This window comes from Equus przewalskii, chromosome 4, assembly GCF_037783145.1.
Source record: "Equus przewalskii isolate Varuska chromosome 4, EquPr2, whole genome shotgun sequence".
NCBI classification, from domain to species: Eukaryota; Metazoa; Chordata; class Mammalia; order Perissodactyla; family Equidae; genus Equus; species Equus przewalskii.
This window is the reverse complement of record NC_091834.1, coordinates 42551943-42568732: the sequence shown is the minus strand read 5'-3', so window position 1 is coordinate 42568732 and position 16790 is coordinate 42551943. Positions and strand designations below refer to the sequence as shown.

The 16790-nt window shown below is 35.1% G+C and overlaps 1 pseudogene; it reads right to left on the bottom strand.

The window, feature by feature from the left end:
- Nucleotides 1-16429, bottom strand: part of LOC103562652 (large ribosomal subunit protein uL6 pseudogene) — a 142797-nt pseudogene extending 126368 nt beyond the window's left edge.
- Between the last annotated feature and the right edge of the window lie 361 nt (nucleotides 16430-16790).

Genomic DNA, 16790 nt, shown 5'->3' with positions numbered 1-16790 from the left:
TTCATGATAAAAACTCTTAACAAATTATGTATAGAAGGAATGTATAACAACATAATAAAGGCAATATATGACAAGCCATAGCTAACATCATATTTATTTTATTTTTTTTAATTTTTTTTCGGATGTACATCATATTTCGAATTCTGTATACATTACATCATGGTCACCACCTGAACACTAATTATAGTGCATCCCCTCACATGTGAACCTAATCACCCCTTTTGCCCTCCCCCCTCCCCCCTTCCCCAATGGTAACCACCAGTCCAATCTCCAATGCTATGTGTTTTTGTGGGGTTTTTTTGTCGTTTTTATCTTCTACTTATGAGTGAGATCTCCCTCTGACTTATTTCACTCAGCATAATAACCTCAAGGTCCATCCATGTTGTCACAATTGGCCAGATTTCTTCATTTCTTATGGCTGAGTAGTAGTCCATCGTGTATAAATACCACATCTTCTTTATCCATTCGTCCCTTGATGGGCACCTAGGTTGCTTCCAAGTCTTGGCTATTGTGTATAATGCCGCAATGAACATAGGGGTGCAAGTATCTTTATGCCGTTGTGTTTTCAAGTTCTTTGGATAAATACCCAGCAGTGAAATAGCTGGATCATATGGTAAGATCCATCCTTAATTTTCTGAGGATACTCCAAACTGCTTTCCATAGTGGCTGCACCAGTTTGCACTGCCACCAGCAGTGAACAAGGGCTCCCTTCTCTCCACACCCTCTGCAATATTTGTTGTTTCCTATCTTGTTAATTACAGATCAATGGAACAAAATTGAGAGCCCAGAAGTAAACCCACACGTTTATGGACAGCTAGTATTCGACAAGGGAGCCAAGAGCATACGATGGAGAAAGGAGTCTCTTCAATAAATGGTGTTGGGAAAACTGGACAGCCACATGCAAACGAATGAAAGTAGACCATTCCCTTACACCATGCACAAAAATCAACTCAAAATGGATTAAAGGCTTGAATGTAAGACCCGAAACCATGAGACTTCTAGAAGAAAACATAGGCAGTACGCTCTATGACATTGGCCTGAGCAGCATTTCAAGTCCCATGTCTGACCGGGCAAGGGAAACAAAAGAAAAAATGAACAAATGGGACTACATCAAACTAAATAGTTTCTGCACAGCAAAGGAAACCATCAACAAAATGAAAAGACAACCTAACAATTGGGAGAAGATATTTGCAAACCACATATCAGATAAGGGGTTAATATCCAAAATATACAAAGAACTCATACAGCTCAACAACAAAACAACCAACAATCCAAGTAGAAAATGGGCAAAAGATCTGAACAGAGATTTCTCCAAAGAAGATATACGGATGGCCAACAGGCATATGAAAAGATGCTCAACATCATTAGCTATCAGGGAAATGCAAATCAAAACTACAATGAGGTATCACCTCACTCTGGTCAGAATGGCTATAACATCATATTTAAAAGTGAAAAGGTAAAATCTTTTCCTGTAAGATTAGGAACAAGAGAAGTTTACCCACTCTCACCACTTCTATTCAACATAGTGCTAGAAGTCCTACCCACAGTAAAGGCAAGAAAAGGAAATAAAAGGCATTCAAATCAGAAAGGATGAAGTAAAATTGTCTCTGTGCACAGATGACATGATCTTTATATAGAAAATTGTAAAGACGACCAAAAAACTGTTAGAACCAATAAATGAATTCAGTAAAGTTACAGGATGCAAAATTAACATACAAAGATCAGTTGTATTTCTATATACCAACAATAAACTATCCGAAAAATAAAGAAAACAATTCCATTTATAGCACCATCAAAAACAATAAAATACTACAAATAAATTTAACCAAGGAGATGAAAGACCAGTACACGGAAAACTATAAGACATTGATATAAGAAACTGAAGAAGACACAAATAAATGGAAGCATATTCCATTTTCATGAATCCGAAGAACTAATACCATTAAAATGTTCATACTACCCAATGCAATCTCTATGAAAATTCCAATGCCATTTTTCACTGAAATAACCATTTAGAAAAAGCAATCCTAAAATTTGCATGGAGCCACAAAAGATTCCAAATATTTAAAGCAATCATGAGAAAGAACAAAGCTGGAGGCATCACACTTTCTGATTTCAAACTATACTCTAAAGCTATAATAATCAAACAGTATGGCAGTAGCATAAGAACAGACACATAGACAAATAGAACAGCATAAGGTGCCCGGAAATAAGTCCATGGGTATATGTTCAACCAATATTTGACAAGGGAGTAAGCGTACACAATGAAGAAAGGATAGATTCTTCAATAAATGATACTGAGAAAGTTGGATATCCCCATGGAAAAGAATGCAACTAGACCCATATCTTACACCATTCACACAATTAAATCAAAACAGATTAAAGACTTAAATGTAAGATCTGAAACTGTAAAACTCCAAGAAGGAAACATAGGGGAAAAACTTCTTAACATCAGTCTCAGGAATGTATTTTTGTAAATGACACCAAAAGCACAAGCAATAAAAGCTAAAATCAAAAAGTGGGACTATATCAAACAAAAAGCTTCTGCACAGAAAAGAAACAATCAACTAAATGAAAAGGCAACCAATGGAATGGGAGAAAATATTTGTAAACCATATATCTGATAAGTGGTTAATATCCAAAATACATCAGGAACTCATACAACTTAGTAGCAAAACAACAAATAATCTGATTGAAAAATGGGTTAAGAACCTGAATAGATATTTTCTAAAGATGACATATAAATGGACAACAGGTACATAAAAACACTCTCAATGTCACTAATCATCAGGAAAATTCAGATCAAAATCACAAAGGGATATCACCTCATACCTTTCAGAATGGTTATTATCAAAAAGACAAGGTAATAAGCATTGGTAAGGATGCAGAGAAAAGGGAATTTTTGTGCACTGTTGGTGGAAATGTAAATTGTTATGGCCACTATAGAAAACAGTATGAAGTTCCCCAAAAGATTAAAAATAGATCTGCCATATGATTCAGCAATCCCACTTCTGGGTAAATATCCAAAGGAGACAAAAATCAATATCTCAAAGAGATATCTACACTCCCATGTTCACTGCAGCATCATCCACAATAGCGAAGACACAGAAACAACCTAAGTACCCATCAACAGATGAAGCACGGTGATATATAAAGTGATAAAAGACAGTGTGATATATATAATGGAATATTATTCAGCCATGAAAAGAAGGAAATCCTGCCATTTGAGACAACGTGGATGAACTTGAGGGCGCTATAGTAAGTAAAATAAATCAAACCGAGAAAGACAAATACTACGTGATCTCACTTCTATGTGGAATCTACAAAAGTTGAACTCATAGAAACAGAGTAGATTGGTGGTTTCCAGGGGCTATGGAGTAAGGGAAAATGGGAGATATGAGTCAATTATCAATTATAAGATTAATAAGTTTTAGGGATCTAATGGGCAGAATGGTCACTATAATTGACAATATTTTACTGTATACTTGAAATTTTCTAAGAGAGTAGATTTTAAGTGTTGTCATCACACACAAAAAATAACTATCAGGTGATGGATGTGATACCTAACTTTATTGTGGTAATCATTTTTAAATACCTATGTATTTACCCATACATATATAAAATCAAGTTGAACATCTGAAATTTGTACAGTGTTATCTGTCAGTTATACCTCAATTTGGAGAAAATTTGGAGGAAAAATGCATAGTAAGTCTTTTAATTAAATTAACTCCATGGCCAGATGTACAATTGACTAAAGAATGACACTTCATTGGTTACAGACTCAGTTCACTTACCACCCAGATTTGGTCAGCCACACCTGCTCCCTAAAGCATAGGCCACTTGATCAGTAGCGGGTCCTGGCTACCATCACTGTGTCCTCATTAATGTCACCTCAGCCTGTTCAGACTCCTCCACAACACACACAAATTAATGCACTTCCTATAAGTTAATAACCTATAGGTTATTCACTAAGTTCTTAGAAAAAACTAGCTTGTGTTCAGCTGATATCCTAAAGAACTCTTTCTCCCACCATCACACTCAATTTTTCACTTATGAAATACTCATTTAAGAAAGAATAGGAAACACCTAATGTGTTCATTTGCCCTCACAGCTCTTCCTTTAAAAATCTATTCTAATTTTTAAAATTATGATTGTTGCAAAAGTATCTATAATGAAACTATTTCAATTTTTTTCTTTTTTAATTTTTCTTTTGCTTTTTCCTAATTCTTTAACACTGTAACATGTATGGTTTCAGCAATATTTGAAAAAAATTTGACAGTTTGCTGAGAACAGGCACTACAGCATTAAAAGGTCTAAAAGAAGCTGTACAAAGAATAGATGTGCAGTGAAATTTATAAAAATGTGCACTGACATTTTAAGAGAAGGCTATATTGTATTTTTTTAAAATACAACTAAGGAATGTTAAATAATCTGAATCTCATTCTGCCTGCCTCACACTTGAACTTCCTTCTCATTATCTCAAATGAATTGTTTTGTGAACTTTTGTCAGGCTCACTCAAGCTCTGCTAATGTTTTACTGATGTTTTGATTCAGTGTACCAGATATTTGATCTTTTCTCACATTTTCAAACATCTATTTGAGCTGCATGGGATTTGTTTCCATTACTTTTCTCAGAATGTGCCTAAGTTTGGATAGTAAAAACAAGATATTCATTCACTCTTGATCATCTTATTAATGGAGAAAAGAAAAGGGTACAAGCAATTTAAATTACAGCTAATACCAATGCTATGTGGATCGAATTTTATAAAGAAGTTTAATAATTATAGTCAAATATAAATAAAGGTGGTCTTCTGTGAATTTTCTTCAAATAAAATGACCAGGTTCTGCATAATCCAACTTTACCTGCCTTACCCAGCTTATCTTGTGGCACTTCCTCCAGTTCTGTCTGCATTTATATTTTGAAGATGCAGAGTGTCTTCCCATCCAAAGCCCCTTGGACATGTTTTTTCTTCTGCTAGAATGTTGTTTCTACTCTCTCCTCTTTCATGTATTGAATCCTTCTCTTTCAAAGTTCAAACCAAACATTACTTCCTCAATGTTGTCTTTCAATGGCTGTATATTAGTTAGGTTCTTCAGAGAAACAGAACAGAAAGGATGTATGTATAAAGAGAGAAAGATTTATTATAAGGAATTGCTTTACTCAGTAGTGGGGACTGCCAAGTCCAAAGTTTGCAAGGCAGGCCTACAGGCTGCAGACCCAGGGAAGAGTTGATGTTGTGGTCTTGAGTTCAAAGGCAGTCTGGAGGCTTTCTTTCTTCCTTGCAGACCTCAGTCTTTTTCTCTTAAAGTCTTCAATTGATTGGATGGGGCCCTCCCACATATGGAGGTTAATTTGCATTACTCAAAGTCTACTATTTCAATGTTAATCTTACCTAAAGAATACCTTCAGCACAATATCTAGACTAGCGTTTGACCAAATATCAGGTACCATGGCCTAGTCAAGTTGACACATAAGATTAACCAACACAGATTGACAATTCTCCAATCACAATTTAGCCAAGATTCCCTGTTACAAGCTTCTATTACTGTCATTATTTTTCTTTGTAGCATCTATAATAATTGTAATTCAATGGCCCCTTATGTAATTACTCATGTAATGTATTTTTCCATCTCTGGAGTGCTATGTCTATTAAACCAAAGATCCTATTTATCAGTTGTGTCATATTTATAGATGAATACCTAATAAACATTCTGTCATTTACTGAATACGTTTTACAGAGTCAGTGCTTAGTAGCAGGCACTGGGGATTTAACAATGAAAAAGACATAATCTCTACCCTCGTACCGCATAGTAAGAAAGACAGACAAGTAAATAGGCCATTTCAATGCAGTGTGAAAAGTGCTTGATTGGGTTCTGTGAGAAAATCCAGAGAAGGGGCACTGAACCTAACCTGGAGGTTTAGCGAGGTCCCTCAGAGAACGAGGTGTCTAAACTGAAGCCTCAAAGAAGAGCAGGATTTAACCAGGCAAAGTCACACTCAGCAAAGGGGAAAAGCAAGCCACAGGTGAAAACATACTTGGAATATTGATGAAATTTTAGAATTCTGTATGGCAGGAGAGTATGTTAGGGGTAAACAGAGTGACAAGTAGCTAAAGTGAAACGTTGGGACGAGGTTAAAATCACAGCTGCTAACTTTCACTAAGTATTAACTATGTGCTACGTTGATTTTACAAACATTATTTCTTGTGCTCAAGTGGATATTATTACTCCACCTCAATGCTAAAACTAAAGTGATTAAGATCATAGAAGTGGTAAGTGGTCCAATCAGTGTTTGAACCCAAATCAGCTTGATTTCAGAGCCCATGGCCTTTCCATCTCAATTCAACGTGTCACCAACGCCCAGCTTGGGAAGCATTGGTTAGCCAGTGTTCCCATTCTAACCCTTTACCCCAGTCTCACCTACATGTGGCTTCAGGGAGGATAGAATTTCAAATTAGACAGAATTTTACTCTCTTCCAGGACTGAGTATATTTTAGCACCTTTGTTTCAATTACATCTAAGGAAATGATTAAATAAAAAGAATAGTGTCAGTAACCTCAGTTATGAAATTTATAGCAGATAAACCAAAATATGGAACCTAGATGAACTCTGCTCTTGAAGTGTGAAGTAATATTGATGCTGTCCTGCTCTTTACTAGAGTTATATTCCTGGCTCCCCTTCCTCCGTGTAAAGTCCCTCTGATGATTCTACTAGGTAGTGCTCATGTGACTCGTTGGTAGAGTGTCTTTTTGATTCATTAAAACTGTCAAATATTTGTCTACATTAAAGCCTTTCACGTTTTGCCTACATTAATTTTTTCAGAGTTCAGAACTTTTGGCATTTTCAATGAATTTTTTGGTCATAGTAGTGAAGACTCATATTGTACCCAGTGAAATAATTATTACTTAAATAGTCCCTAAACTTGACCTTAGAGTATTTGTTATGTAGAGCGATATACAAATGCTTATGTAAATACAGGATTTTAATTCTTAACATTATTCTTATTTTAAAATAGTCAAAAATGTAAAAAAAAAACCCAAGTTTTCCAAAGAGTCATTTAGTCAACAAAGTAACTATCCAACCCTTGGCAAGCACTGGGCTAGGTAGTGTACACAAAAATAAAAAGGACAGTTGAATTCTAGGGTAATTTGTTCTACTAAACAGATTAATTTATCTCTGTCTTTCGCCATACCCACCAGTGTAAAAAGCAGTTAATTCATGTTGGAAACACTAAAAGCCCAGTGGATTGGTTAGGCATAGAACTGAAAAATGAGAGGGTTGGTTGAAAATTTCTCTAAGGACCTATTGGACCCCCTAGTCTCCTCTTATCAAGAAGCCTTGCTCATAACTCTCCATTACACCATCAGTAAAATATAGGCTTTCTTTTTGGAGAAATTTAGTCAAAGAGTTTCAAGAGCTGGCAATCCCAGGCACACTTGAAGGTGGGGATGGGTAGGGAATAGCTAGTTGTTCTAAAAATGGGGAGATAAGTGAAAATCAATATGCTGAGTGAAGAAACCTTAAACCCGCTGGCACTGCATGGCTCCATAACATGAGCAACCCACTAGATACACGAGAGGCAGTATATCTAAAGATTCTCCCCAGGCCCCAGGGGAAAGCATGACATACACTGACACGTGGGAGTCATCCAACAAAGCAGCTGATACCTCTTTAAAAAAGTAGACCAGTTTTAAAGCCCCAACCCCACAAACATAGCTTTTTATAGGAATATGTTATATCACTTTTAGGTCACAACACATCACCATATACCCTAAAAAAGTCCCCACTATGAAAGACAGGGACCAACAGAAAAAAAAAAGTGTGGGGACTCAAAATTAGGATGAAACAGCACAAGAAATAGAAGAAAACTCCAAAATAAATTAAAAAGTAATTGATATCAGGGCCAGCCTAGTGGCTCAGCAGTTAAGTCCGCACGTCAGCTCGGGTGGCCAGGGGTTCGCCAGTTCGGATCCCAGGCAGAAACCTATGCACCGCTTATCAGGCCATGCTGTGGCAGGCGTCCTACATATAAAGTGGAGGAAGATGGGCACAGATGTTAGCTCAGGGCTAATCTTCCTCATCAAAAAGAGGAGGATTGGCAACAGATGTTAGCTTAGGGCTAATCTCTCTCAAAAAAAAAGGTAATTGATATCTTTACAAATATAAAGAAGATATTGAGGCCAAGAATGAAAAAGGGAGGCCAAAACATATAAGCAAAGAATAAGAAAGAAACTAAAAGAAACATAGTGGAGGATCTCCACTTTTGACAATGGTAGACTGCATTGCTTTGAAACGACTATCTCACTCCAATAACTAGAAAAAAATGGGACAATTATTTCTTTTAAACTTTACTCTATAAGCATCAAAAGGCTCTCAACATTGCAAGAATTTTCAGGACCAAGAAAGCAAGAGAAACTTGGTGAGCCTGGCAATTCTTTTCACTTTCAGTCATTTCCCAAATCAAAATGGCAGCTGAGAGGCTGAGAATCTAAGCACCTTTTCCTCAGGCTCACAAGAGTAGGAGGGAAAATGAGAATCTGCCAAAGATGCCAAAGTCTGATAAACATATCACACTTTGAGTTTTGATCATAAAAGACTATAGTCTAGGAATAAGTGTGAAGCAGAAATATACTGAGCACTGTTAGAGACTGAAAGCCAGCATTACCCCAATTCCCTGATTGCACTGATGCAATCTGTGATTACATGTGTCTGTAACCTGGCTGTCTTGCAGAAACAAAAGTAAATCTTCTCTAGATGACTATAATTTTGTCAAGAGCTTCAAAATATCTCTACAATTTTTGATGTGCAATTTCTTATATGCCATAAAAAAATGAACATGGCATATAAAGACTTGACTGAAAACCAAGAAAATAATTGCTGATAAAAACAAAATAAAGCCACATAATGGAATTTTTGGAAACACACTTTAAATATAGCTATGATTCACACATTCAAAGAATTAGAAGAAAATATGATGAATTTTGAGAAAACTAAAAACTTTAAAAGAATCAAATGGAAATTCTAGAACTGAAAAGTACGTAAGAACTCAACATATAGGTTTAGGAGACTGATATACAAAACTTAAGAGAAAATTTAAAAATTGAAAAGTAGATCTGAAAAAAATCCATCTCAGATAGATAAAAGAATGGAAAATACATAAAATGTTTAAAGATATGTGAATAGGGTTAAAAGTTCCAAAGTATACGTAACTGGAATCCCAGAAGGAAAAGAGAATAAGGGAGAAGCCATATTTGAAGAGAAAAAAGAAGAAAATATTCCAAAACTTATATGAAAATAAAGCCAATAGATTCAAGAATTGCTATGAGCCTTATGTGACTTAAATATAACCCAAATTTTTAAATAATAAAAAATATTTATTTTTTTAATTGAGTAAACTTTTAAAAATAAAGTTAGAAAACCTAGGCGTATCGTACTAAACCTGGTAAAAAAAACAAAGATACAGAAAAAAACCATAGAGAGAATCAGAGAAAAAGAAGACAAAATCTTCAAAAGAGCAAAAACACAGTAAGAACTATTTCTTATTAGAAGAAATAGAAGCTAGAAGATAATAGATTGATATTTCCATGTACTAGGAGGTAAAAAACAAACAAACAAAAACTATCAATCTATAATTCTATAGCCAGTCCAAATAACTTTTTAAAATGAAGACAAAAATAAAATTATTTTCAAGTCAGCAAAAACTGACAGAATTTATCACCATCAAGTTAGAGATGCTTAAAATGTGTTTTTACTCATAAGGAAAATGACCCCCAAAATGCAGGATGTAATAAAAAGCAGATCAAATATAAAACATGTGGGTAAATCAAAATGACTCTTGACTGTGTTTTCAATAATAATAATGTATCGTGGTGTCTAAACTAAATATTGAATTACAGTGCAAGACAATTTCATAAAAGTCAAGATGGAGATAAATGACATTAAAATGTTCTAATTTCCCTATATTAAATGTAAAAGTATCATTTATATTAGATTTCAGTAAGGCAAAGTTGCATATTATCATCTCTAGGTTATTCATTATAACTAGCAAGTCAACTCACTTGTAAACAAAGTTTAAAAAATCCTACATAAATAATTATCAAATCAAATTCAGCTATAGAAAAGACATCATAATCACACTGGGTTAATTACAAAAATAAATCCACAGCAGAGTGCTTATTAAAGACATGAAAAGCTTTCTCTTTGAAATCAAGAATGAAACAACATATCCACTATCACCAGTTCTATTCCATATTATACTGGAAGTCCTAACTGGTATAGTAAGGAAAGAACAAAGAAACATAATTTTGGAGAATTGGAAAGGAAGAAATAAAATTGTTACTATCCACAGATTATATAAAATATATTTTTAACTCCAAAAAGTTCTAAATGAATTATTAGCATTAATAAGTGAATTTTAAAAGGCTACTGAATTCAAAATCATTATTTTAATGTCAATTGTATTTCCAAACACTGGCAAGCAACATTTAGAAAAAGAAATTTTAATAAACATAACATTTAAAATATATCATTAAAAACAAAGCAATAAATCTTATAATGGATGAAAAAGATTTCAACAGAGTAAAACAGCAAAAATATTAATAAAAGAAACTAAAGAAATTCTCAATAAATGGGAGAATGCAGATATTTATGGATTGAAAGAGTATGTATTTTAGTTCTCCTCAAAGTAAAGTATAGACTCAAAATAATCCCAATCAAAATCTCAGTTTTTTAGAAATAAAAAGTCAGTTCTAAAATTTATGTAGAAAGGCAAACTCTCAGAGGAAGAAAAGCGGAGAATTTACACAATTAGATATCGAGACTTGAAGTAGTCTACACTAAGTAAAATATTGAAGTACTGATGCAAGGATAGATGCAGAGATGAAAGAAACACAAGAATCCAGAACAGTCTACACAAATGGAGACATATGATTTATCATAAACTGGCACTGTGGCACAGTGGAGAACGGGTGTTCTTCTCAATAAACGAGGCAGGTTAACTGTAAATCTATATGGAGGAAAAATAATAAAACTTGGCCGCTACCCCACACCTTACATAAAAATAATTCCGGGTGGATTGTTACTCTAAAAGGAAATATAAAATCTTCAAGATGACTGAAAAAAACTTCATGAATTTGGGGTAGTTAAATTTTTTTGACTAAGACAAAATAGCGCTGGACTCGGCGGAAATAGATGATAAACGGACTACGTTAAAATTAAGAACTCTGTTCAACCGAAGACTCCATTAAGAGAGGAAAAAAAAAGCAAATCAGTCAGTGAGAGAAGATAATTGCAATATGTTTAATGGATAAAGGACTCATATTGAGAATGTATAAAAATTCTAATATACCAATAAGAAAAGATAATTAATCCAGTAGAAAAATGGGATAAGAATGGAAAAATGAATGGCCAGCCATCTCAAAAGGAAAGATATCCAAATGACCAATAAATATATGAATAGCTTTTCAACTTCACCAATCATCTGGGAAAAGAAAATTTTTAAACGGTATAAGATAGCACTACAAACTGACTAGCAGGGCTACAAATTAAAGCACTGCCCATACAGTGTGTTTGAAAGGATATGGAGCATCTGGAACTATCATACACTACTCGGGAACTCATGCAACCATTTTGGAAAATTCATTGGTAGTGTTGACAAACTATAAACATACACACATTTGGACCCAGCAATTCCACTCCAAGAAATGTACCATACATGCACAAAAAATATATACATATAAACAAGAATATTCAAAGCAGCATTATTCACATCAAACACTGAAAACAACCCAAGAGTTCACCAACTGTAGAATGAATATATAAATTATGGTATATCTGTACAATGTGCACTTTAAAATCATACAGCAATGAAAGTTAATCAACTACTCGTGGATGAAATAACAATGAATATATCTCACAAATGTAATTTTAAGATGAAAGAAGGTAGAGGAAAAAGTACGAACTATATGATTCCATTATTATAAAGTGGGTTTTTTTTGGTACAATCATATTTTTATTCCTTATTTTCAAAGTAAAAATGTACATATTTAAAGTGTCCAATATGCTGTTTTGACATACATACACATAGTGAAATGATTATGACCATCAAGCTAATTAACAAATCCGTCTCCTCACACAGTTAGGTAGGGAAGATTTATGGGGGGGTTGAGAGCCTCTGATATGTAATATGAACTTTTGGGGGTTTTTTTTAAAGCTAATCTATGGTATTAGAAGTGAGGATGGTGATTACCTTTGGGAATGAGCGAAGGGATTGTGATGAAAACAGACATGAAATGTCATGAGGGGCATTTCATTTCGTGACTTGGGTGATGGTAACAAGCTGTCTTGACTTTGTGACAGTTCTTTGAGCTGTACACTAATGATTTGTGCACTTTTGGACTTCAGCAAAAATCTTCAAAAGATGCAAAACAACCACGGAGATAAAAATTCGACAATGAAAGTGCTGGAAATAAAGTTGAGAAACCTTCCCAGAAAATTGAAAAGAAAAAGATATGGGGGCCAGATGAGAAGATAAGAATAACAGTCCAGAAAACTCAATCCGTCAGGATGTCCTGAAGAGATAACAAAAGGAGAGGAGGAATGCATGTTTAAAATAGTGTTAATAGGGGCCGGCCTGGTTGCATAGTGGTTAAGTTCGCGTTCTCCGCTTCGGCTGCTTGGGGTTTGTGGGTTTGGGCACGGACCTATACACCACTCATCAAGCCATGCTGCAGTGGCATCCCAGATATAAAATAGAGGAATGTTGTCACAGGTGTTAGCTTGGGGACAGTCTTCCTTAGGAAAAAGGAGGAAGATGGGCAACAGATGTTAGTTCAGGGCCAGCCTTCCTCACCGAAAAATAAATAAATATATATATATAAATAGAATAAATTTTCCCAGAAGTAAAGGAAAAATATTCAAGAATGCTTACCTGGTATTTAGAGGAATAAATGAAAATAAACCTACTCTGGGTCAAATCATTGTAAAATTTCAGAGGATAAATAATAAAGAGAAAATTGTAAAAGACTTTGTGGGAAAAAAAATGATTTGTATACAAGACTTGAGAGGCAAGATAGTATTGTGCTTTTCAGTAGTAACCCATTAAGTCATATTTCATTTAGAAATGTTCACCCAGTCAAAATTATTGTCAGGAATAAAATAAAGATCTTTTTAGACATACCAAATCTCATATCCTCTTTCTATGGAAACTATAGAAAGATGTGCAGCTAGTACCAAATGAGGGCGTGCAGCAGCAAAGAGGAAAACTGAATACCAGGCACAGAACACAGGAGCTCCAACCAGAGGAACAGGACGGGGGAGTCCCAGAACGACAACCTCTCAGGAGAACTGGAGAACATCCAGTCCAGACTGGAGGAGAAAGATGGAGAGACTGCAGAGAGACGACTCCAAGAAAAAGGGGGAGGAGCAAGAGTTTTAATATATATGGATTTGCATAAAATATTTTAGACTTTTAATGAAAACTTAGGTAAAAATAAGTGATGGCATAGAAACCTAAACAAAAAGAAAAAAAGCGATTATTTATTACAGGAAAAACTGAATAAAAAACAGAAATGCAATCTATAATACATATTTGAGCAGGAAATGATACTTACGCAGCTATAATAATGTGAATGTTGAATATTGATTTAAATAACGGGAGGAAAGAGAGCTATCTTTATCTTCTCTAATAGGAAGCCAATTTTACATCTAAAATTGATGAGTGGGAAGTATGAGTAGAAGCACGTTACTCAACCATATAAAGTTGCAAATTTAGGGAGGGGTCTTGGAAATACTGATGACTGACACAAATATCTATTTTTCCTTTATAGAAAGACGTAATATATATTACACTTATATATATTATAAATGTATATTTTTAAGTATATAGATTTATAACTATGTATATTATAAAATGTAATATATATGCATTGCTTTGGTAAGAATAACTTAAAAATAAGACATTGTCCCTGCTCCCAAGTGGATCCTAATTTTGTCTATATCTCTGAACCCTCAGTCTTCACAACATTTTTATTTTTTTATTTTATTTTATTTTCTCTAGGAAGATTAGCCCTGAGCTAACATCTGCTGCCAATCTTCCTCTTTTTGCTGAGGAAGACTGGCCCTGAGCTAACATCTGTGCCCATCTTCTCCTACTTTATATGTGGGACGCCTACCACAGCATGGCTTGCCATGCGGTGCCATGTCCCTACCCGGGATCCGAACTGGGGAACCCAGGCCACCAAAGTGGAACGTGCACACTTAACTGCTGCTCCACCCGGCTGGCCCCACCACAACATTTTTAAGTCTCATTAATGTGGACAATATTTAACACCACCAAACACTATAGATGTTTCTAGGTATTCACTCAAGAAACTTTCAAAACTTTTATCTCTGAGATGGTGTGCTGGCAATTCAGAGCGGCTACCTCCAGATGGTGGTGATGTCTTACTTTCTGGTTATCCAGGCATGGTAATATAAATATTTACCTTGTCCCCTCACTTAAAATAGCTTCGTTGTTCACTTTAATGAATATGGGATTTCGATTTCCATTTACTATACAGCAGTTAAAATTCAGATGTCACACAGTGGCAGCCAGCATTAGAAGTATAGATCTGGGGAAAGGTCCCTGTTGTGTTTATACCCAGCCTCCCAATCGCTGTCCTACCTCCCTTAGCTCTCCCTTCATGTATTTACCTCACCTGCCTGATCCTCAAGATTATTGCTTTCAGAATTCATTGAAAAGTAACCCTAGGTCTAGACTATTGCTTTGCCCCCATTAATGCCACTTTGATGGGAGAGGCCGTCTTGTATCATTAGCTTTATCAAGCCGGGTATCACAACGGCTATTTCTTTGGAGCATGAGCCATAACTATGCAACTCACACCTCACAGTTAGATCTGATTTATGTATCCAGCACACAAAAAGGGAAATCCTTGCATCCAGCTTTAGCTTTCAAGATTACTAATCTATCCTTTCTTCATGCTTTCCTCTATTTTATTTTGCTGTTTACGTTTATTTAAATTCGGAACTTCAAGTCCTATAAATCCTTTGAATTTTGCTGTAGAGGTAGGAATTAGTGATTTATAAATATTGCAATTCTATTTCAATCAAAGGGTGCATTTTCAGTAGAAAAACTAAACGAAGTCAGTCAAAAGGCATTGTTTTTATCGCTAGATTCACTTTAAGTGCCACAAGTATCTGCCTGTATAGTTTAGTACCCTAAAGAAGTATTATTTCCATCTAGCCAGAAATGCAGGCACAAAAGTCGACAGCAGTGCTATCCAACAGAAATATCAGTGAAGATGGAAATGTTCTGTATCTGCACTACCTAATGTTGTAGCCTTTAGACACATGTGGTTATTTAACACTTAACACGTGAATCATGCAACTAAGTAATTGAATTTTAATTTACTTTTCACTTTAATTAATTTTAAATTTAAATAGCACGTTTGACTAATGGCTATCAGATTAGACAGTGCAGGTTCATAGGCTAAAATTAGTATGAAAGTATTTTCAATGTGTGATCAGGAGGAGAAAATACTGCAAGCTCTCTCCCAGTCTTGGGGCACTATGATGTGCATTAGCACAGTAAAAGCCCTGAGGAGGCCGATATAAGAGAAACATCACTTCCCAAACATATTCTGCCAAGGAGCCCGCAAGTATGAGTTACTATGTCATGGAACTTTTATTGGCGGGAACGAGTTTTGGAAAATGCAACTATGGAAGTTGAACCTAATAAATTAATAGTATTTTTTGTGAGAAATACAACAAGTTCAGAAATATGTCTAAAAGGAAACTAATTAGATGGCACATGGGCTTTGAACTCAGACTGCCTGGGTTCAAATTCTGGCTCTGTCACGTACTGGCTGTGTCACTTTGGGCCAAGTTGCCTAAACACTCAGTTTCCTCATCTGTAAATGGAGAGGAAGATGAGTACTTATTTCATGGGACTATTTTGAAAATAAGTGTTAGAACTTACAAACTATTTAGAACTATTCCTGGCATATTGAAGTTGTCAAAAAACACTAGCAATTATTGTAATCTGCTGTTCTCTGGCAAGGCTTTTTATTTATCATTCGCTATGGTATCGACGTGTCTATAATAAACATAACTATCAATATGATGATGTGTTAGTCAAAGAGGCCATTATACTCATTCCCTCCACCTTTGCTATAAACATTTGAATTAGGTGGAAGAACTCAAACCTTTAAATGTGGAAAGAGAAACAGCTACTTAAAAATTGCTGACAAAGATTTTATGGAGAAAGTTAAGAAGTTTCTCCTATAAAAGTCTTTAAAATGAGACCTATCAAAGATTGACCTAAAAATGCAAGTAGGTCTTCTTACCTGGCTTACCTTACCTGTGTGAGGGCACGTAGAGCAGCTATTTCAATTCGGGCAGAGAAAATCAGAGTAAGTAAAGAAATAGCCATCTGGGGAGATATCAAGTTTCCCTCTTTACCTGAACCTCAGCCATCCCAATGCATTCTAGAAACTGAGATTTTTAGTTATAGGGAGACCCAAAATTGTTCTTCATATTTTATAATCATTGAATTTCACTGCAATGTGAGGTACACAATGACAATAAACAAATGGCTATTTATTCTGATCAACAATTGATAGTGACTGTTAGCAGAGAGCAGTATGACACACACGTAGATATATTGATATCATTCAGCTTGGAAGACTGAATAATTATAGGTATTTTTCAAATTTTGTTTTTTTTGTCCATTCTCCTCTTATAATAACTGCCCTCTTCTCATAGCTATTCCCTCTTAAGCCACAGGGCAATGA